We start from the raw sequence: 17,563 nt of genomic DNA, 5'->3' as shown, positions 1-17,563 counted from the left end.
TTTTTTGGCTTTTGGCTTTTCCTCTTCGGATAATTTTTTCCCCCCGAAAATAAACTGAGTCCAGAGACTGGCGGTGCCATGCCGCATAGCGGAACAGCGCGTTGAATCCTACGCCAGAACGGCCCCGGCAGCGCGAATGTCTCGGGCCGTCGAGGTCTGCTGCTTTGTCATAAAAGGGAGTTTCGAAGGGAATGTCATGGGTGCGATCATACCAGCACTAATGCACCGGATCCCATCAGAACTCCGCAGTTAAGCGTGCTTGGGCGAGAGTAGTACTAGGATGGGTGACCCCCTGGGAAGTCCTCGTGTTGCACCCCTTTTATTTTTTGCCCGCTTTTTTATTTTTTGATAACATTTATTTTTTATTTTTCGGCTTTTGGCTTTTCCTCTTCGGATAATTTTTTTCCCCCGAAAATAAACTGAGTTCGGAGACTGGCGGTGCCATGCCGCATAGCGGAACAGCGTGTTGAATCCTACGCTAGAACGGCCCCGGCAGCGCGAATGTCTCGGGCCGTCGAGGTCTGCTGCTTTGTCATAAAAGGGAGTTTCGAAGGGCATGTCTTGGGTGCGATCATACCAGCACTAATGCACCGGATCCTATCAGAACTCCGCAGTTAAGCGTGCTTGGGCGAGAGTAGTACTAGGATGGGTGATCCCCTGGGAAATCCTCATGTTGCACCCTTTTTATTTTTTGCCCGCTTTTTTATTTTTTGATAACATTTATTTTTAATTTTTTGGCTTTTGGCTTTTCCTCTTAGGATAATTTTTTTCCCCCGACAATAAACTGAGTCCGGAGACTGGCGGTGCCATGCCGCATAGCGGGACCAGCGCGTTGAATCCTACGCCAGAACGGCCCCGGCAGCGCGAATGTCTCGGGCCGTCGAGGTCTGCTGCTTCGTCATAAAAGGGAGTTTCGAAGGGCATATCATGGGTGCGATCATACCAGCACTAATGCACCGGATCCCATCAGAACTCCGCAGTTAAGCGTGCTTGGGCGAGAGTAGTACTAGGATGGGTGACCCCCTGGGAAGTCCTCGTGTTGCACCCCTTTTATTTTTTGCCCGCTTTTTTCTTTTTTGATAACATTTATTTTTAATTTTTTGGCTTTTGGCTTTTCCTCTTCGGATAATTTTTTTCCCTCGAAAATAAACTGAGTCCGGAGACTCGCGGTGCCATGCCGCATAGCGGAACAGCGCGTTGAATCCTACGCCAGAACGGCCCCGGCAGCGCGAATGCCTCGGGCCGTCGAGGTCTGCTGCTTTGTCATAAAAGGGAGTTTCGAAGGGCATGTCATGGGTGCGATCATACCAGCACTAATGCACCGGATCCGATCAGAACTCCGCAGTTAAGCGTGCTTGGGCGAGAGTAGTACTAGGATGGGTGACCCCCTGGGAAGTCCTCGTGTTGCACCCTTTTTATTTTTTGCCCGCTTTTTTATTTTTTGATAATATTTATTTTTAATTTTTTGGCTTTTGGCTTTTCCTCTTCGGATAATTTTTTCCCCCCGAAAATAAACTGAGTCCGGAGACTGGCGGTGCCATGCCGCATAGCGGAACAGCGCGTTGAATCCTACGCCAGAATGGCCCCGGCAGCGCGAATGTCTCGGGCCATCAAGGTCTGCTGCTTTGTCATAAAAGGGAGTTTCGAAGGGCATGTCATGGGTGCGATCATACCAGCACTAATGCACCGGATCCCATCAGAACTCCGCAGTTAAGCGTACTTGGGCGAGAGTAGTACTAGGATGGGTGACCCCCTGGGAAGTCCTCGTGTTGCACCCCTTTTATTTTTTGCCCGCTGTTTTATTTTTTGATAACATTTATTTTTTATTTTTCGGCTTTTGGCTTTTCCTCTTCGGATAATTTTTTTCCCCCGAAAATAAACTGAGTCCGGAGACTCGCGGTGCCATGCCGCATAGCGGAACAGCGTGTTGAATCCTACGCCAGAACGGCCCCGGCAGCGCGAATGTCTCGGGCCGTCGAGGTCTGCTGCTTTGTCATAAAAGGGAGTTTCGAAGGGCATGTCTTGGGTGCGATCATACCAGCACTAATGCACCGGATCCTATCAGAACTCCGCAGTTAAGCGTGCTTAGGCGAGAGTAGTACTAGGATGGGTGACCCCCTGGGAAGTCCTCATATTGCACCCTTTTTATTTTTTGCCCGCTTTTTTATTTTTTGATAATATTTATTTTTAATTTTTTGGCTTTTGGCTTTTCCTCTTCGGATAATTTTTTCCCCCGACAATAAACTGAGTCCGGAGACTGGCGGTGCCATGCCGCATAGCGGGACCAGCGCGTTGAATCCTACGCCAGAACGACCCCGGCAGCGCGAATGTCTCGGGCCGTCGAGGTCTGCTGCTTTGTCATAAAAGGGAGTTTCGAAGGGCATATCATGGGTGCGATCATACCAGCACTAATGCACCGGATCCCATCAGAACTCCGCAGTTAAGCGTGCTTGGGCGAGAGTAGTACTAGGATGGGTGACCCCCTGGGAAGTCCTCGTGTTGCACCCCTTTTATTTTTTGCCCGCTTTTTTATTTTTTGATAACATTTATTTTTAATTTTTTGGCTTTTGGCTTTTCCTCTTCGGATAATTTTTTCCCCCGAAAATATACTGAGTCCGGAGACTCGCGGTGCCATGCCGCATAGCGGAACAGCGCGTTGAATCCTACGCCAGAACGGCCCCGGCAGCGCGAATGTCTCGGGCCGTCGAGGTCTGCTGCTTTGTCATAAAAGGGTGTTTCGATGGGCATGTCATGGGTGCGATCATACCAGCACTAATGCCCCGGATCCCATCAGAACTCCGCAGTTAAGCGTGCTTGGGCGAGAGTAGTACTAGGATGGGTGACCCCCTGGGAAGTCCTCGTGTTGCACCCCTTTTATTTTTTGCCCGCTTTTTTATTTTTTGATAATATTTATTTTTAATTTTTCGGCTTTTGGCTTTTCCTCTTCGGATAATTTTTTTCCCCCGAAAATAAACTGAGTCCGGAGACTCGCGGTGCCATGCCGCATAGCGGAACAGCGCGTTGAATCCTACGCCAGAACGGCCCCGGCAGCGCGAATGTCTCGGGCCGTCGAGGTCTGCTGCTTTGTCATAAAAGGGAGTTTCGAAGGGAATGTCATGGGTGCGATCATACCAGCACTAATGCACCGGATCCCATCAGAACTCCGCAGTTAAGCGTGCTTGGGCGAGAGTAGTACTAGGATGGGTGACCCCCTGGGAAGTCCTCGTGTTGCACCCTTTTTATTTTTTTCTCCACTTTTTTATTTTTTGATGATATTTATTTTTAATTTTTCGGCTTTTGGCTTTTCCTCTTCGGATAATTTTTTTCCCCCGAAAATAAACTGAGTCCGGAGACTGGCGGTGCCATGCCGCATAGCGGGACCAGCGCGTTGAATCCTACGCCAGAACGGCCCCGGCGGCGCGAATGTCTCGGGCCGTCGAGGTCTGCTGCTTTGTCATAAAAGGGAGTTTCGATGGGCATGTCATGGGTGCGATCATACCAGCACTAATGCACAGGATCCCATCAGAACTCCGCAGTTAAGCGTGCTTGGGCGAGAGTAGTACTAGGATGGGTGACCCCCTGGGAAGTCCTCGTGTTGCACCCCTTTTATTTTTTGCCCGCTTTTTTATTTTTTGATAATATTTATTTTTAATTTTTCGGCTTTTGGCTTTTCCTCTTCGGATAATTTTTTTCCCCCGATAATAAACTGAGTCCGGAGACTCGCGGTGCCATGCCGCATAGCGGAACAGCGCGTTGAATCCTACGCCAGAACGGCCCAGGCAGCGCGAATGTCTCGGGACGTCGCGGTCTGCTGCTTTGTCATAAAAGGGAGTTTCGAAGGGCATGTCATGGGTGCGATCATACCAGCACTAATGCACCGGATCCCATCATAACTCCGCAGTTAGGCGTGCTTGGGCGAGAGAAGTACTAGGATGGGTGACCCCCTGGGAAGTCCTCGTGTTGCACCCTTTTTATTTTTTGCCCGCTTTTTTATTTTTTGATAATATTTATTTTTAATTTTTTGGCTTTTGGCTTTTCCTCTTCGGATAATTTTTTCCCCCCGAAAATTAACTGAGTCCGGAGACTGGCGGTGCCATGCCGCATAGCGGAACAGCGCGTTGAATCCTACGCCAGAACGGCCCCGGCAGCGCGAATGTCTCGGGCCGTCGAGGTCTGCTGCTTTGTCATAAAAGGGAGTTTCGAAGGGAATGTCATGGGTGCGATCATACCAGCACTAATGCACCGGATCCCATCAGAACTCCGCAGTTAAGCGTGCTTGGGCGAGAGTAGTACTAGGATGGGTGACCCCCTGGGAAGTCCTCGTGTTGCACCCCTTTTATTTTTTGCCCGCTTTTTTATTTTTTGATAACATTTATTTTTTATTTTTCGGCTTTTGGCTTTTCCTCTTCGGATAATTTTTTTCCCCCGAAAATAAACTGAGTTCGGAGACTGGCGGTGCCATGCCGCATAGCGGAACAGCGTGTTGAATCCTACGCTAGAACGGCCCCGGCAGCGCGAATGTCTCGGGCCGTCGAGGTCTGCTGCTTTGTCATAAAAGGGAGTTTCGAAGGGCATGTCTTGGGTGCGATCATACCAGCACTAATGCACCGGATCCTATCAGAACTCCGCAGTTAAGCGTGCTTGGGCGAGAGTAGTACTAGGATGGGTGATCCCCTGGGAAGTCCTCATGTTGCACCCTTTTTATTTTTTGCCCGCTTTTTTATTTTTTGATAACATTTATTTTTAATTTTTTGGCTTTTGGCTTTTCCTCTTAGGATAATTTTTTTCCCCCGACAATAAACTGAGTCCGGAGACTGGCGGTGCCATGCCGCATAGCGGGACCAGCGCGTTGAATCCTACGCCAGAACGGCCCCGGCAGCGCGAATGTCTCGGGCCGTCGAGGTCTGCTGCTTCGTCATAAAAGGGAGTTTCGAAGGGCATATCATGGGTGCGATCATACCAGCACTAATGCACCGGATCCCATCAGAACTCCGCAGTTAAGCGTGCTTGGGCGAGAGTAGTACTAGGATGGGTGACCCCCTGGGAAGTCCTCGTGTTGCACCCCTTTTATTTTTTGCCCGCTTTTTTCTTTTTTGATAACATTTATTTTTAATTTTTTGGCTTTTGGCTTTTCCTCTTCGGATAATTTTTTTCCCTCGAAAATAAACTGAGTCCGGAGACTCGCGGTGCCATGCCGCATAGCGGAACAGCGCGTTGAATCCTACGCCAGAACGGCCCCGGCAGCGCGAATGCCTCGGGCCGTCGAGGTCTGCTGCTTTGTCATAAAAGGGAGTTTCGAAGGGCATGTCATGGGTGCGATCATACCAGCACTAATGCACCGGATCCGATCAGAACTCCGCAGTTAAGCGTGCTTGGGCGAGAGTAGTACTAGGATGGGTGACCCCCTGGGAAGTCCTCGTGTTGCACCCTTTTTATTTTTTGCCCGCTTTTTTATTTTTTGATAATATTTATTTTTAATTTTTTGGCTTTTGGCTTTTCCTCTTCGGATAATTTTTTCCCCCCGAAAATAAACTGAGTCCGGAGACTGGCGGTGCCATGCCGCATAGCGGAACAGCGCGTTGAATCCTACGCCAGAATGGCCCCGGCAGCGCGAATGTCTCGGGCCATCAAGGTCTGCTGCTTTGTCATAAAAGGGAGTTTCGAAGGGCATGTCATGGGTGCGATCATGCCAGCACTAATGCACCGGATCCCATCAGAACTCCGCAGTTAAGCGTACTTGGGCGAGAGTAGTACTAGGATGGGTGACCCCCTGGGAAGTCCTCGTGTTGCACCCCTTTTATTTTTTGCCCGCTTTTTTATTTTTTGATAACATTTATTTTTTATTTTTCGGCTTTTGGCTTTTCCTCTTCGGATAATTTTTTTCCCCCGAAAATAAACTGAGTCCGGAGACTGGCGGTGCCATGCCGCATAGCGGAACAGCGTGTTGAATCCTACGCCAGAACGGCCCCGGCAGCGCGAATGTCTCGGGCCGTCGAGGTCTGCTGCTTTGTCATAAAAGGGAGTTTCGAAGGGCATGTCTTGGGTGCGATCATACCAGCACTAATGCACCGGATCCTATCAGAACTCCGTAGTTAAGCGTGCTTAGGCGAGAGTAGTACTAGGATGGGTGACCCCCTGGGAAGTCCTCATATTGCACCCTTTTTATTTTTTGCCCGCTTTTTTATTTTTTGATAATATTTATTTTTAATTTTTTGGCTTTTGGCTTTTCCTCTTCGGATAATTTTTTCCCCCGACAATAAACTGAGTCCGGAGACTGGCGGTGCCATGCCGCATAGCGGGACCAGCGCGTTGAATCCTACGCCAGAACGACCCCGGCAGCGTGAATGTCTCGGGCCGTCGAGGTCTGCTGCTTTGTCATAAAAGGGAGTTTCGAAGGGCATATCATGGGTGCGATCATACCAGCACTAATGCACCGGATCCCATCAGAACTCCGCAGTTAAGCGTGCTTGGGCGAGAGTAGTACTAGGATGGGTGACCCCCTGGGAAGTCCTCGTGTTGCACCCCTTTTATTTTTTGCCCGCTTTTTTATTTTTTGATAACATTTATTTTTAATTTTTTGGCTTTTGGCTTTTCCTCTTCGGATAATTTTTTCCCCCGAAAATATACTGAGTCCGGAGACTCGCGGTGCCATGCCGCATAGCGGAACAGCGCGTTGAATCCTACGCCAGAACGGCCCCGGCAGCGCGAATGTCTCGGGCCGTCGAGGTCTGCTGCTTTGTCATAAAAGGGTGTTTCGATGGGCATGTCATGGGTGCGATCATACCAGCACTAATGCACCGGATCCCATCAGAACTCCGCAGTTTAGCGTGCTTGGGCGAGAGTAGTACTAGGATGGGTGACCCCCTGGGAAATCCTCGTGTTGCACCCCTTTTATTTTTTGCCCGCTTTTTTATTTTTTGATAGTATTTATTTTTAATTTTTCGGCTTTTGGCTTTTCCTCTTCGGATAATTTTTTTCCCCCGAAAATAAACTGAGTCCGGAGACTCGCGGTGCCATGCCGCATAGCGGAACAGCGCGTTGAATCCTACGCCAGAACGGCCCCGGCAGCGCGAATGTCTCGGGCCGTCGAGGTCTGCTGCTTTGTCATAAAAGGGAGTTTCGAAGGGCATGTCATGGGTGCGATCATACCAGCACTAATGCACCGGATCCCATCAGAACTCCGCAGTTAAGCGTGCTTGGGCGAGAGTAGTACTAGGATGGGTGACCCCCGGGGAAGTCCTCGTGTTGCACCCTTTTTATTTTTTTCTCCTATTTTTTATTTTTTGATAATATTTATTTTTAATTTTTCGGCTTTTGGCTTTTCCTCTTCGGATAATTTTTTTCCTCCGAAAATAAACTGAGTCCGGAGACTGGCGGTGCCATGCCGCATAGCGGGACCAGCGCGTTGAATCCTACGCCAGAACGGCCCCGGCGGCGCGAATGTCTCGGGCCGTCGAGGTCTGCTGCTTTGTCATAAAAGGGAGTTTCGATGGGCATGTCATGGGTGCGATCATACCAGCACTAATGCACCGGATCCCATCAGAACTCCGCAGTTAAGCGTGCTTGGGCGAGAGTAGTACTAGGATGGGTGACCCCCTGGGAAGTCCTCGTGTTGCACCCCTTTTATTTTTTGCCCGCTTTTTTATTTTTTGATAATATTTATTTTTAATTTTCCGGCTTTTGGCTTTTCCACTTCGGATAATTTTTTTCCCCCGAAAATAAACTGAGTCCGGAGACTCGCGGTGCCATGCCGCATAGCGGAACAGCGCGTTGAATCCTACGCCAGAACGGCCCCGGCAGCGCGAATGCCTCGGGCCGTCGAGGTCTGCTGCTTTGTCATAAAAGGGAGTTTCGAAGGGCATGTCATGGGTGCGATCATACCAGCACTAATGCACCGGATCCGATCAGAACTCCGCAGTTAAGCGTGCTTGGGCGAGAGTAGTACTAGGATGGGTGACCCCCTGGGAAGTCCTCGTGTTGCACCCTTTTTATTTTTTGCCCGCTTTTTTATTTTTTGATAATATTTATTTTTAATTTTTCGGCTTTTGGCTTTTCCTCTTCGGATAATTTTTTTCCTCCGAAAATAAACTGAGTCCGGAGACTGGCGGTGCCATGCCGCATAGCGGGACCAGCGCGTTGAATCCTACGCCAGAACGGCCCCGGCGGCGCGAATGTCTCGGGCCGTCGAGGTCTGCTGCTTTGTCATAAAAGGGAGTTTCGATGGGCATGTCATGGGTGCGATCATACCAGCACTAATGCACCGGATCCCATCAGAACTCCGCAGTTAAGCGTGCTTGGGCGAGAGTAGTACTAGGATGGGTGACCCCCTGGGAAGTCCTCGTGTTGCACCCCTTTTATTTTTTGCCCGCTTTTTTATTTTTTGATAATATTTATTTTTAATTTTCCGACTTTTGGCTTTTCCACTTCGGATAATTTTTTTCCCCCGAAAATAAACTGAGTCCGGAGACTCGCGGTGCCATGCCGCATAGCGGAACAGCGCGTTGAATCCTACGCCAGAACGGCCCCGGCAGCGCGAATGCCTCGGGCCGTCGAGGTCTGCTGCTTTGTCATAAAAGGGAGTTTCGAAGGGCATGTCATGGGTGCGATCATACCAGCACTAATGCACCGAATCCGATCAGAACTCCGCAGTTAAGCGTGCTTGGGCGAGAGTAGTACTAGGATGGGTGACCCCCTGGGAAGTCCTCGTGTTGCACCCTTTTTATTTTTTGCCCGCTTTTTTATTTTTTGATAATATTTATTTTTAATTTTTCGGCTTTTGGCTTTTCCTCTTCGGATAATTTTTTTTTCCCGAAAATAAACTGAGTCTGGAGACTGGCGGTGCCATGCCGCATAGCGGAACAGCGCGTTGAATCCTACGCCAGAACGGCCCCGGCAGCGCGAATGTCTCGGGCCGTCGCGGTCTGCTGCTTTGTCATAAAAGGGAGTTTCGAAGGGCATGTCATGGGTGCGATCATACCAGCACTAATGCACCGGATCCCATCATAACTCCGCAGTTAAGCGTGCTTGGGCGAGAGAAGTACTAGGATGGGTGACCCCCTGGGAAGTCCTCGTGTTGCACCCTTTTTATTTTTTGCCCGCTTTTTTATTTTTTGATAATATTTATTTTTAATTTTTTGGCTTTTGGCTTTTCCTCTTCGGATAATTTTTTCCCCCCGAAAATAAACTGAGTCCGGAGACTGGCGGTGCCATGCCGCATAGCGGAACAGCGCGTTGAATCATACGCCATAACGGCCCCGGCAGCGCGAATGTCTCGGGCCGTCGAGGTCTGCTGCTTTGTCATAAAAGGGAGTTTTGAAGGGCATGTCATGGGTGCGATCATACCAGCACTAATGCACCGGATCCCATCAGAACTCTGCAGTTAAGCGTGCTTGGGCGAGAGTAGTACTAGGATGGGTGACCCCCTGGAAAGTCCTCGTGTTGCACCCCTTTTATTTTTTGCCCGCTTTTTTATTTTTTGATAACATTTATTTTTTATTTTTCGGCTTTTGGCTTTTCCTCTTCGGATAATTTTTTTTCCCCGAAAAAAAACTGAGTCCGGAGACTCGCGGTGCCATGCCGTATAGCGGAACAGCGCGTTGAATCCTACGCCAGAACGGCCCCGGCAGCGCGAATGTCTCGGGCCGTCGAGGTCTGCTGCTTTGTCATAAAAGGGAGTTTCGAAGGGAATGTCATGGGTGCGATCATACCAGCACTAATGCACCGGATCCCATCAGAACTCCGCAGTTAAGCGTGCTTGGGCGAGAGTAGTACTAGGATGGGTGACCCCCTGGGAAGTCCTCGTGTTGCACCCTTTTTATTTTTTTCTCCACTTTTTTATTTTTTGATAATATTTATTTTTAATTTTTCGGCTTTTGGCTTTTCCTCTTCGGATAATTTTTTTCCCCCGAAAATAAACTGAGTCCGGAGACTGGCGGTGCCATGCCGCATAGCGGGACCAGCGCGTTGAATCCTACGCCAGAACGGCCCCGGCGGCGCGAATGTCTCGGGCCGTCGAGGTCTGCTGCTTTGTCATAAAAGGGAGTTTCGATGGGCATGTCATGGGTGCGATCATACCAGCACTAATGCACCGGATCCCATCAGAACTCCGCAGTTAAGCGTGCTTGGGCGAGAGTAGTACTAGGATGGGTGACCCCCTGGGAAGTCCTCGTGTTGCACCCCTTTTATTTTTTGCCCGCTTTTTTATTTTTTGATAATATTTATTTTTAATTTTTCGGCTTTTGGCTTTTCCTCTTCGGATAATTTTTTTTCCCCGAAAATAAACTGAGTCCGGAGACTCGCGGTGCCATGCCGCATAGCGGAACAGCGCGTTGAATCCTACGCCAGAACGGCCCCGGCAGCGCGAATGTCTCGGGCCGTCGAGGTCTGCTGCTTTGTCATAAAAGGGAGTTTCGAAGGGCATGTCATGGGTGCGATCATACCAGCACTAATGCACCGGATCCCATCAGAACTCCGCAGTTAAGCGTGCTTGGGCGAGAGTAGTACTAGGATGGGTGACCCCCGGGGAAGTCCTCGTGTTGCACCCTTTTTATTTTTTTCTCCAATTTTTTATTTTTTGATAATATTTATTTTTAATTTTTCGGCTTTTGGCTTTTCCTTTTCGGATAATTTTTTTCCTCCGAAAATAAACTGAGTCCGGAGACTGGCGGTGCCATGCCGCATAGCGGGACCAGCGCGTTGAATCCTACGCCAGAACGGCCCCGGCGGTGCGAATGTCTCGGGCCGTCGAGGTCTGCTGCTTTGTCATAAAAGGGAGTTTCGATGGGCATGTCATGGGTGCGATCATACCAGCACTAATGCACCGGATTCCATCAGAACTCCGCAGTTAAGCGTGCTTGGGCGAGAGTAGCACTAGGATGGGTGACCCCCTGGGAAGTCCTCGTGTTGCACCCCTTTTATTTTTTGCCCGCTTTTTTATTTTTTGATAATATTTATTTTTAATTTTCTGGCTTTTGGCTTTTCCACTTCGGATAATTTTTTTCCCCCGAAAATAAACTGAGTCCGGAGACTGGCGGTGCCATGCCGCATAGCGGGACCAGCGCGTTGAATCCTACGCCAGAACGGCCCCGGCGGCGCGAATGTCTCGGGCCGTCGAGGTCTGCTGCTTTGTCATAAAAGGGAGTTTCGATGGGCATGTCATGGGTGCGATCATACCAGCACTAATGCACCGGATCCCATCAGAACTCTGCAGTTAAGCGTGCTTGGGCGAGAGTAATACTAGGATGGGTGACCCCCTGGGAAGTCCTCGTGTTGCACCCCTTTTATTTTTTGCCCGCTTTTTTATTTTTTGATAATATTTATTTTTAATTTTTTGGCTTTTGGCTTTTCCTCTTCGGATAATTTTTTTCCCCCGAAAATAAACTGAGTCCGGAGACTCGCGGTGCCATGCCGCATAGCGGAACAGCGCGTTGAATCCTATGCCAGAACGGCCCCGGCAGCGCGAATGTCTCGGGCCGTCGAGGTCTGCTGCTTTGTCATAAAAGGGAGTTTCGAAGGGCATGTCATGGGTGCGATCATACCAGCACTAATGCACCGGATCCCATCAGAACTCCGCAGTTAAGCGTGCTTGGGCGAGAGTAGTACTAGGATGGGTGACCCCCGGGGAAGTCCTCGTGTTGCACCCTTTTTATTTTTTTCTCCAATTTTTTATTTTTTGATAATATTTATTTTTAATTTTTCGGCTTTTGGCTTTTCCTCTTCGGATAATTTTTTTCCTCCGAAAATAAACTGAGTCCGGAGACTGGCGGTGCCATGCCGCATAGCGGGACCAGCGCGTTGAATCCTACGCCAGAACGGCCCCGGCGGCGCGAATGTCTCGGGCCGTCGAGGTCTGCTGCTTTGTCATAAAAGGGAGTTTCGATGGGCATGTCATGGGTGCGATCATACCAGCACTAATGCACCGGATCCCATCAGAACTCCGCAGTTAAGCGTGCTTGGGCGAGAGTAGTACTAGGATGGGCGACCCCCTGGGAAGTCCTCGTGTTGCACCCCTTTTATTTTTTGCCCGCTTTTTTATTTTTTGATAATATTTATTTTTAATTTTCTGGCTTTTGGCTTTTCCACTTCGGATAATTTTTTCCCCCGAAAATAAACTGAGTCCGGAGACTCGCGGTGCCATGCCGCATAGCGGAACGGCGCGTTGAATCCTACGCCAGAACGGCCCCGGCAGCGCGAATGCCTCGGGCCGTCGAGGTCTGCTGCTTTGTCATAAAAGGGAGTTTCGAAGGGCATGTCATGGGTGCGATCATACCAGCACTAATGCACCGGATCCGATCAGAACTCCGCAGTTAAGCGTGCTTGGGCGAGAGTAGTACTAGGATGGGTGACCCCCTGGGAAGTCCTCGTGTTGCACCCTTTTTATTTTTTGCCCGCTTTTTTATTTTTTGATAATATTTATTTTTAATTTTTCGGCTTTTGGCTTTTCCTCTTCGGATAATTTTTTTTTCCCGAAAATAAACTGAGTCCGGAGACGGGCGGTGCCATGCCGCATAGCGGAACAGCGCGTTGAATCCTACGCCAGAACGGCCCCGGCAGCGCGAATGTCTCGGGCCGTCGCGGTCTGCTGCTTTGTCATAAAAGGGAGTTTCGAAGGGCATGCCATGGGTGCGATCATACCAGCACTAATGCACCGGATCCCATCATAACTCCGCAGTTAAGCGTGCTTGGGCGAGAGAAGTACTAGGATGGGTGACCCCCTGGGAAGTCCTCGTGTTGCACCCTTTTTATTTTTTGCCCGCTTTTTTATTTTTTGATAATATTTATTTTTAATTTTTTGGCTTTTGGCTTTTCCTCTTCGGATAATTTTTTCCCCCCGAAAATAAACTGAGTCCGGAGACTGGCGGTGCCATGCCGCATAGCGGAACAGCGCGTTGAATCATACGCCAGAACGGCCCCGGCAGCGCGAATGTCTCGGGCCGTCGAGGTCTGCTGCTTTGTCATAAAAGGGAGTTTTGAAGGGCATGTCATGGGTGCAATCATACCAGCACTAATGCACCGGATCCCATCAGAACTCTGCAGTTAAGCGTGCTTGGGCGAGAGTAGTACTAGGATGGGTGACCCCCTGGAAAGTCCTCGTGTTGCACCCCTTTTATTTTTTGCCCGCTTTTTTATTTTTTGATAACATTTATTTTTTATTTTTCGGCTTTTGGCTTTTCCTCTTCGGATAATTTTTTTCTCCCGAAAATAAACTGAATCCGGAGACTCGCGGTGCCATGCCGCATAGCGGAACAGCGCGTTGAATCCTACGCCAGAACGGCCCCGGCAGCGCGAATGTCTCGGGCCGTCGAGGTCTGCTGCATTGTCATAAAAGGGAGTTTCGAAGGGCATGTCATGGGTGCGATCATACCAGCACTAATGCACCGGATCCCATCAGAACTCCGCAGTTAAGCGTGCTTGGGCGAGAGTAGTACTAGGATGGGTGACCCCCTAGGAAGTCCTCGTGTTGCACCCCTTTTATTTTTTGCCCGCTTTTTTATTTTTTGATAATATTTATTTTTAATTTTTTGGCTTTTGGCTTTTCCTCTTCGGATAATTTTTTTCCCCCGAAAATAAACTGAGTCCGGAGACTCGCGGTGCCATGCCGCATAGCGGAACAGCGCGTTGAATCCTATGCCAGAACGGCCCCGGCAGCGCGAATGTCTCGGGCCGTCGAGGTCTGCTGCTTTGTCATAAAAGGGAGTTTCGAAGGGCATGTCATGGGTGCGATCATACCAGCACTAATGCACCGGATCCCATCAGAACTCCGCAGTTAAGCGTGCTTGGGCGAGAGTAGTACTAGGATGGGTGACCCCCGGGGAAGTCCTCGTGTTGCACCCTTTTTATTTTTTTCTCCAATTTTTTATTTTTTGATAATATTTATTTTTAATTTTTCGGCTTTTGGCTTTTCCTCTTCGGATAATTTTTTTCCTCCGAAAATAAACTGAGTCCGGAGACTGGCGGTGCCATGCCGCATAGCGGGACCAGCGCGTTGAATCCTACGCCAGAACGGCCCCGGCGGCGCGAATGTCTCGGGCCGTCGAGGTCTGCTGCTTTGTCATAAAAGGGAGTTTCGATGGGCATGTCATGGGTGCGATCATACCAGCACTAATGCACCGGATCCCATCAGAACTCCGCAGTTAAGCGTGCTTGGGCGAGAGTAGTACTAGGATGGGCGACCCCCTGGGAAGTCCTCGTGTTGCACCCCTTTTATTTTTTGCCCGCTTTTTTATTTTTTGATAATATTTATTTTTAATTTTCCGGCTTTTGGCTTTTCCACTTCGGATAATTTTTTCCCCCGAAAATAAACTGAGTCCGGAGACTCGCGGTGCCATGCCGCATAGCGGAACGGCGCGTTGAATCCTACGCCAGAACGGCCCCGGCAGCGCGAATGCCTCGGGCCGTCGAGGTCTGCTGCTTTGTCATAAAAGGGAGTTTCGAAGGGCATGTCATGGGTGCGATCATACCAGCACTAATGCACCGGATCCGATCAGAACTCCGCAGTTAAGCGTGCTTGGGCGAGAGTAGTACTAGGATGGGTGACCCCCTGGGAAGTCCTCGTGTTGCACCCTTTTTATTTTTTGCCCGCTTTTTTATTTTTTGATAATATTTATTTTTAATTTTTCGGCTTTTGGCTTTTCCTCTTCGGATAATTTTTTTTTCCCGAAAATAAACTGAGTCCGGAGACTGGCGGTGCCATGCCGCATAGCGGAACAGCGCGTTGAATCCTACGCCAGAACGGCCCCGGCAGCGCGAATGTCTCGGGCCGTCGCGGTCTGCTGCTTTGTCATAAAAGGGAGTTTCGAAGGGCATGCCATGGGTGCGATCATACCAGCACTAATGCACCGGATCCAATCATAACTCCGCAGTTAAGCGTGCTTGGGCGAGAGAAGTACTAGGATGGGTGACCCCCTGGGAAGTCCTCATGTTGCACCCTTTTTATTTTTTGCCCGCTTTTTTATTTTTTGATAATATTTATTTTTAATTTTTTGGCTTTTGGCTTTTCCTCTTCGGATAATTTTTTCCCCCCGAAAATAAACTGAGTCCGGAGACTGGCGGTGCCATGCCGCATAGCGGAACAGCGCGTTGAATCATACGCCAGAACGGCCCCGGCAGCGCGAATGTCTCGGGCCGTCGAGGTCTGCTGCTTTGTCATAAAAGGGAGTTTTGAAGGGCATGTCATGGGTGCGATCATACCAGCACTAATGCACCGGATCCCATCAGAACTCTGCAGTTAAGCGTGCTTGGGCGAGAGTAGTACTAGGATGGGTGACCCCCTGGAAAGTCCTCGTGTTGCACCCCTTTTATTTTTTGCCCGCTTTTTTATTTTTTGATAACATTTATTTTTTATTTTTCGGCTTTTGGCTTTTCCTCTTCGGATAATTTTTTTCCCCCGAAAATAAACTGAGTCCGGAGACTCGCGGTGCCATGCCGCATAGCGGAACAGCGCGTTGAATCCTACGCCAGAACGGCCCCGGCAGCGCGAATGTCTCGGGCCGTCGAGGTCTGCTGCATTGTCATAAAAGGGAGTTTCGAAGGGCATGTCATGGGTGCGATCATACCAGCACTAATGCACCGGATCCCATCAGAACTCCGCAGTTAAGCGTGCTTGGGCGAGAGTAGTACTAGGATGGGTGACCCCCTAGGAAGTCCTCGTGTTGCACCCTTTTTATTTTTTTCTCCACTTTTTTATTTTTTGATAATATTTATTTTTAATTTTTCGGCTTTTGGCTTTTCCTCTTCGGATAATTTTTTTTCCCCGAAAATAAACTGAGTCCGGGGACTGGCGGTGCCATGCCGCATAGCGGGACCAGCGCGTTGAATCCTACGCCAGAACGGCCCCGGCGGCGCGAATGTCTCGGGCCGTCGAGGTCTGCTGCTTTGTCATAAAAGGGAGTTTCGATGGGCATGTCATGGGTGCGATCATACCAGCACTAATGCACCGGATCCCATCAGAACTCTGCAATTAAGCGTGCTTGGGCGAGAGTAATACTAGGATGGGTGACCCCCTGGGAAGTCCTCGTGTTGCACCCCTTTTATTTTTTGCCCGCTTTTTTATTTTTTGATAATATTTATTTTTAATTTTTTGGCTTTTGGCTTTTCCTCTTCGGATAATTTTTTTCCCCCGAAAATAAACTGAGTCCGGAGACTCGCGGTGCCATGCCGCATAGCGGAACAGCGCGTTGAATCCTATGCCAGAACGGCCCCGGCAGCGCGAATGTCTCGGGCCGTCGAGGTCTGCTGCTTTGTCATAAAAGGGAGTTTCGAAGGGCATGTCATGGGTGCGATCATACCAGCACTAATGCACCGGATCCCATCAGAACTCCGCAGTTAAGCGTGCTTGGGCGAGAGTAGTACTAGGATGGGTGACCCCCGGGGAAGTCCTCGTGTTGCACCCTCTTTATTTTTTTCTCCAATTTTTTATTTTTTGATAATATTTATTTTTAATTTTTCGGCTTTTGGCTTTTCCTCTTCGGATAATTTTTTTCCTCCGAAAATAAACTGAGTCCGGAGACTGGCGGTGCCATGCCGCATAGCGGGACCAGCGCGTTGAATCCTACGCCAGAACGGCCCCGGCGGCGCGAATGTCTCGGGCCGTCGAGGTCTGCTGCTTTGTCATAAAAGGGAGTTTCGATGGGCATGTCATGGGTGCGATCATACCAGCACTAATGCACCGGATCCCATCAGAACTCCGCAGTTAAGCGTGCTTGGGCGAGAGTAGTACTAGGATGGGTGACCCCCTGGGAAGTCCTCGTGTTGCACCCCTTTTATTTTTTGCCCGCTTTTTTATTTTTTGATAATATTTATTTTTAATTTTCCGGCTTTTGGCTTTTCCACTTCGGATAATTTTTTTCCCCCGAAAATAAACTGAGTCCGGAGACTCGCGGTGCCATGCCGCATAGCGGAACAGCGCGTTGAATCCTACGCCAGAACGGCCCCGGCAGCGCGAATGCCTCGGGCCGTCGAGGTCTGCTGCTTTGTCATAAAAGGGAGTTTCGAAGGGCATGTCATGGGTGCGATCATACCAGCACTAATGCACCGGATCCGATCAGAACTCCGCAGTTAAGCGTGCTTGGGCGAGAGTAGTACTAGGATGGGTGACCCCCTGGGAAGTCCTCGTGTTGCACCCTTTTTATTTTTTGCCCGCTTTTTTATTTTTTGATAATATTTATTTTTAATTTTTCGGCTTTTGGCTTTTCCTCTTCGGATAATTTTTTTTTCCCGAAAATAAACTGAGTCCGGAGACTGGCGGTGCCATGCCGCATAGCGGAACAGCGCGTTGAATCCTACGCCAGAACGGCCCCGGCAGCGCGAATGTCTCGGGCCGTCGAGGTCTGCTGCTTTGTCATAAAAGGGAGTTTCGAAGGGCATGTCATGGGTGCGATCATACCAGCACTAATGCACCGGATCCCATCAGAACTCCGCAGTTAAGCGTGCTTGGGCGAGAGTAGTACTAGGATGGGTGACCCCCGGGGAAGTCCTCGTGTTGCACCCTTTTTATTTTTTTCTCCAATTTTTTATTTTTTGATAATATTTATTTTTAATTTTTCGGCTTTTGGCTTTTCCTTTT

General features: G+C 49.4%; 45 non-coding genes and 3 pseudogenes across 45 annotated transcripts; all 48 read left to right on the top strand.

Moving 5' to 3' along the window:
• Positions 1-198: 198 nt before the first annotated feature.
• On the top strand, positions 199-317 carry LOC149756433 (5S ribosomal RNA). Its single transcript, XR_016412513.1, has one exon. It is a non-coding gene; the product is annotated as a 5S ribosomal RNA (ribosomal RNA).
• Positions 318-563: 246 nt separating this feature from the next.
• LOC149756432 (5S ribosomal RNA) lies at positions 564-682 on the top strand. The gene has a single exon (XR_016408427.1). It is a non-coding gene; the product is annotated as a 5S ribosomal RNA (ribosomal RNA).
• A 247-nt stretch (positions 683-929) lies between these two features.
• LOC149756431 (5S ribosomal RNA) lies at positions 930-1,048 on the top strand. Its single transcript, XR_016412501.1, has one exon. It is a non-coding gene; the product is annotated as a 5S ribosomal RNA (ribosomal RNA).
• Positions 1,049-1,294: 246 nt separating this feature from the next.
• Positions 1,295-1,413, top strand: LOC149756430 (5S ribosomal RNA). The gene has a single exon (XR_016404239.1). It is a non-coding gene; the product is annotated as a 5S ribosomal RNA (ribosomal RNA).
• Positions 1,414-1,659: 246 nt separating this feature from the next.
• LOC149756429 (5S ribosomal RNA) lies at positions 1,660-1,778 on the top strand. The gene has a single exon (XR_016402628.1). It is a non-coding gene; the product is annotated as a 5S ribosomal RNA (ribosomal RNA).
• A 246-nt stretch (positions 1,779-2,024) lies between these two features.
• LOC149756428 (5S ribosomal RNA) lies at positions 2,025-2,143 on the top strand. Its single transcript, XR_016409032.1, has one exon. It is a non-coding gene; the product is annotated as a 5S ribosomal RNA (ribosomal RNA).
• A 246-nt stretch (positions 2,144-2,389) lies between these two features.
• On the top strand, positions 2,390-2,508 carry LOC149756427 (5S ribosomal RNA). The gene has a single exon (XR_016412490.1). It is a non-coding gene; the product is annotated as a 5S ribosomal RNA (ribosomal RNA).
• Positions 2,509-2,753: 245 nt separating this feature from the next.
• On the top strand, positions 2,754-2,872 carry LOC149756426 (5S ribosomal RNA). The gene has a single exon (XR_016402245.1). It is a non-coding gene; the product is annotated as a 5S ribosomal RNA (ribosomal RNA).
• Positions 2,873-3,118: 246 nt separating this feature from the next.
• LOC149756425 (5S ribosomal RNA) lies at positions 3,119-3,237 on the top strand. The gene has a single exon (XR_016411750.1). It is a non-coding gene; the product is annotated as a 5S ribosomal RNA (ribosomal RNA).
• A 248-nt stretch (positions 3,238-3,485) lies between these two features.
• Positions 3,486-3,604, top strand: LOC149756424 (5S ribosomal RNA). The gene has a single exon (XR_016403843.1). It is a non-coding gene; the product is annotated as a 5S ribosomal RNA (ribosomal RNA).
• Positions 3,605-3,850: 246 nt separating this feature from the next.
• LOC149756423 (5S ribosomal RNA) lies at positions 3,851-3,969 on the top strand (annotated as a pseudogene).
• A 246-nt stretch (positions 3,970-4,215) lies between these two features.
• LOC149756422 (5S ribosomal RNA) lies at positions 4,216-4,334 on the top strand. The gene has a single exon (XR_016412479.1). It is a non-coding gene; the product is annotated as a 5S ribosomal RNA (ribosomal RNA).
• A 246-nt stretch (positions 4,335-4,580) lies between these two features.
• LOC149756421 (5S ribosomal RNA) lies at positions 4,581-4,699 on the top strand. Its single transcript, XR_016408714.1, has one exon. It is a non-coding gene; the product is annotated as a 5S ribosomal RNA (ribosomal RNA).
• A 247-nt stretch (positions 4,700-4,946) lies between these two features.
• Positions 4,947-5,065, top strand: LOC149756420 (5S ribosomal RNA). The gene has a single exon (XR_016412468.1). It is a non-coding gene; the product is annotated as a 5S ribosomal RNA (ribosomal RNA).
• Positions 5,066-5,311: 246 nt separating this feature from the next.
• Positions 5,312-5,430, top strand: LOC149756419 (5S ribosomal RNA). Its single transcript, XR_016404238.1, has one exon. It is a non-coding gene; the product is annotated as a 5S ribosomal RNA (ribosomal RNA).
• Positions 5,431-5,676: 246 nt separating this feature from the next.
• Positions 5,677-5,795, top strand: LOC149756418 (5S ribosomal RNA). Its single transcript, XR_016404890.1, has one exon. It is a non-coding gene; the product is annotated as a 5S ribosomal RNA (ribosomal RNA).
• A 246-nt stretch (positions 5,796-6,041) lies between these two features.
• Positions 6,042-6,160, top strand: LOC149756417 (5S ribosomal RNA; annotated as a pseudogene).
• A 246-nt stretch (positions 6,161-6,406) lies between these two features.
• Positions 6,407-6,525, top strand: LOC149756416 (5S ribosomal RNA). Its single transcript, XR_016412457.1, has one exon. It is a non-coding gene; the product is annotated as a 5S ribosomal RNA (ribosomal RNA).
• Positions 6,526-6,770: 245 nt separating this feature from the next.
• On the top strand, positions 6,771-6,889 carry LOC149756415 (5S ribosomal RNA). The gene has a single exon (XR_016403767.1). It is a non-coding gene; the product is annotated as a 5S ribosomal RNA (ribosomal RNA).
• Positions 6,890-7,135: 246 nt separating this feature from the next.
• On the top strand, positions 7,136-7,254 carry LOC149756414 (5S ribosomal RNA). The gene has a single exon (XR_016401754.1). It is a non-coding gene; the product is annotated as a 5S ribosomal RNA (ribosomal RNA).
• A 248-nt stretch (positions 7,255-7,502) lies between these two features.
• Positions 7,503-7,621, top strand: LOC149756413 (5S ribosomal RNA). The gene has a single exon (XR_016412446.1). It is a non-coding gene; the product is annotated as a 5S ribosomal RNA (ribosomal RNA).
• A 246-nt stretch (positions 7,622-7,867) lies between these two features.
• Positions 7,868-7,986, top strand: LOC149756412 (5S ribosomal RNA). Its single transcript, XR_016404237.1, has one exon. It is a non-coding gene; the product is annotated as a 5S ribosomal RNA (ribosomal RNA).
• Positions 7,987-8,233: 247 nt separating this feature from the next.
• LOC149756411 (5S ribosomal RNA) lies at positions 8,234-8,352 on the top strand. The gene has a single exon (XR_016412435.1). It is a non-coding gene; the product is annotated as a 5S ribosomal RNA (ribosomal RNA).
• A 246-nt stretch (positions 8,353-8,598) lies between these two features.
• LOC149756410 (5S ribosomal RNA) lies at positions 8,599-8,717 on the top strand. The gene has a single exon (XR_016408003.1). It is a non-coding gene; the product is annotated as a 5S ribosomal RNA (ribosomal RNA).
• Positions 8,718-8,963: 246 nt separating this feature from the next.
• LOC149756409 (5S ribosomal RNA) lies at positions 8,964-9,082 on the top strand. The gene has a single exon (XR_016406561.1). It is a non-coding gene; the product is annotated as a 5S ribosomal RNA (ribosomal RNA).
• Positions 9,083-9,328: 246 nt separating this feature from the next.
• LOC149756408 (5S ribosomal RNA) lies at positions 9,329-9,447 on the top strand. Its single transcript, XR_016405314.1, has one exon. It is a non-coding gene; the product is annotated as a 5S ribosomal RNA (ribosomal RNA).
• Positions 9,448-9,693: 246 nt separating this feature from the next.
• Positions 9,694-9,812, top strand: LOC149756407 (5S ribosomal RNA). Its single transcript, XR_016411749.1, has one exon. It is a non-coding gene; the product is annotated as a 5S ribosomal RNA (ribosomal RNA).
• Positions 9,813-10,060: 248 nt separating this feature from the next.
• Positions 10,061-10,179, top strand: LOC149756406 (5S ribosomal RNA). The gene has a single exon (XR_016412424.1). It is a non-coding gene; the product is annotated as a 5S ribosomal RNA (ribosomal RNA).
• A 246-nt stretch (positions 10,180-10,425) lies between these two features.
• Positions 10,426-10,544, top strand: LOC149756405 (5S ribosomal RNA). The gene has a single exon (XR_016401753.1). It is a non-coding gene; the product is annotated as a 5S ribosomal RNA (ribosomal RNA).
• Positions 10,545-10,792: 248 nt separating this feature from the next.
• On the top strand, positions 10,793-10,911 carry LOC149756404 (5S ribosomal RNA). Its single transcript, XR_016406908.1, has one exon. It is a non-coding gene; the product is annotated as a 5S ribosomal RNA (ribosomal RNA).
• A 247-nt stretch (positions 10,912-11,158) lies between these two features.
• LOC149756403 (5S ribosomal RNA) lies at positions 11,159-11,277 on the top strand. The gene has a single exon (XR_016405473.1). It is a non-coding gene; the product is annotated as a 5S ribosomal RNA (ribosomal RNA).
• Positions 11,278-11,523: 246 nt separating this feature from the next.
• On the top strand, positions 11,524-11,642 carry LOC149756402 (5S ribosomal RNA). Its single transcript, XR_016401752.1, has one exon. It is a non-coding gene; the product is annotated as a 5S ribosomal RNA (ribosomal RNA).
• A 248-nt stretch (positions 11,643-11,890) lies between these two features.
• Positions 11,891-12,009, top strand: LOC149756401 (5S ribosomal RNA). The gene has a single exon (XR_016413038.1). It is a non-coding gene; the product is annotated as a 5S ribosomal RNA (ribosomal RNA).
• A 245-nt stretch (positions 12,010-12,254) lies between these two features.
• Positions 12,255-12,373, top strand: LOC149756400 (5S ribosomal RNA). The gene has a single exon (XR_016404235.1). It is a non-coding gene; the product is annotated as a 5S ribosomal RNA (ribosomal RNA).
• A 246-nt stretch (positions 12,374-12,619) lies between these two features.
• Positions 12,620-12,738, top strand: LOC149756399 (5S ribosomal RNA). The gene has a single exon (XR_016406560.1). It is a non-coding gene; the product is annotated as a 5S ribosomal RNA (ribosomal RNA).
• A 246-nt stretch (positions 12,739-12,984) lies between these two features.
• Positions 12,985-13,103, top strand: LOC149756398 (5S ribosomal RNA). Its single transcript, XR_016405866.1, has one exon. It is a non-coding gene; the product is annotated as a 5S ribosomal RNA (ribosomal RNA).
• A 246-nt stretch (positions 13,104-13,349) lies between these two features.
• LOC149756397 (5S ribosomal RNA) lies at positions 13,350-13,468 on the top strand. Its single transcript, XR_016402110.1, has one exon. It is a non-coding gene; the product is annotated as a 5S ribosomal RNA (ribosomal RNA).
• Positions 13,469-13,714: 246 nt separating this feature from the next.
• LOC149756396 (5S ribosomal RNA) lies at positions 13,715-13,833 on the top strand. Its single transcript, XR_016401751.1, has one exon. It is a non-coding gene; the product is annotated as a 5S ribosomal RNA (ribosomal RNA).
• Positions 13,834-14,081: 248 nt separating this feature from the next.
• Positions 14,082-14,200, top strand: LOC149756395 (5S ribosomal RNA). The gene has a single exon (XR_016413037.1). It is a non-coding gene; the product is annotated as a 5S ribosomal RNA (ribosomal RNA).
• Positions 14,201-14,445: 245 nt separating this feature from the next.
• LOC149756394 (5S ribosomal RNA) lies at positions 14,446-14,564 on the top strand. The gene has a single exon (XR_016404234.1). It is a non-coding gene; the product is annotated as a 5S ribosomal RNA (ribosomal RNA).
• Positions 14,565-14,810: 246 nt separating this feature from the next.
• On the top strand, positions 14,811-14,929 carry LOC149756393 (5S ribosomal RNA; annotated as a pseudogene).
• Positions 14,930-15,175: 246 nt separating this feature from the next.
• LOC149756392 (5S ribosomal RNA) lies at positions 15,176-15,294 on the top strand. Its single transcript, XR_016405312.1, has one exon. It is a non-coding gene; the product is annotated as a 5S ribosomal RNA (ribosomal RNA).
• Positions 15,295-15,540: 246 nt separating this feature from the next.
• Positions 15,541-15,659, top strand: LOC149756391 (5S ribosomal RNA). The gene has a single exon (XR_016402329.1). It is a non-coding gene; the product is annotated as a 5S ribosomal RNA (ribosomal RNA).
• Positions 15,660-15,907: 248 nt separating this feature from the next.
• Positions 15,908-16,026, top strand: LOC149756390 (5S ribosomal RNA). The gene has a single exon (XR_016408205.1). It is a non-coding gene; the product is annotated as a 5S ribosomal RNA (ribosomal RNA).
• A 246-nt stretch (positions 16,027-16,272) lies between these two features.
• On the top strand, positions 16,273-16,391 carry LOC149756389 (5S ribosomal RNA). The gene has a single exon (XR_016401750.1). It is a non-coding gene; the product is annotated as a 5S ribosomal RNA (ribosomal RNA).
• Positions 16,392-16,639: 248 nt separating this feature from the next.
• LOC149756388 (5S ribosomal RNA) lies at positions 16,640-16,758 on the top strand. The gene has a single exon (XR_016412413.1). It is a non-coding gene; the product is annotated as a 5S ribosomal RNA (ribosomal RNA).
• Positions 16,759-17,004: 246 nt separating this feature from the next.
• Positions 17,005-17,123, top strand: LOC149756387 (5S ribosomal RNA). The gene has a single exon (XR_016404233.1). It is a non-coding gene; the product is annotated as a 5S ribosomal RNA (ribosomal RNA).
• A 246-nt stretch (positions 17,124-17,369) lies between these two features.
• LOC149756386 (5S ribosomal RNA) lies at positions 17,370-17,488 on the top strand. Its single transcript, XR_016401749.1, has one exon. It is a non-coding gene; the product is annotated as a 5S ribosomal RNA (ribosomal RNA).
• Positions 17,489-17,563: the final 75 nt, after the last annotated feature.

This window comes from Phoenix dactylifera, chromosome 4, assembly GCF_051530095.1.
Source record: "Phoenix dactylifera cultivar Ajwa chromosome 4, Ajwa_hap1_PhDact_Kaust_v1.1, whole genome shotgun sequence".
Lineage (NCBI taxonomy): Eukaryota > Viridiplantae > Streptophyta > Magnoliopsida > Arecales > Arecaceae > Phoenix > Phoenix dactylifera.
Note: the sequence above shows the minus strand (reverse complement) of the source record. Positions and strands in the feature narration are given on the sequence as shown.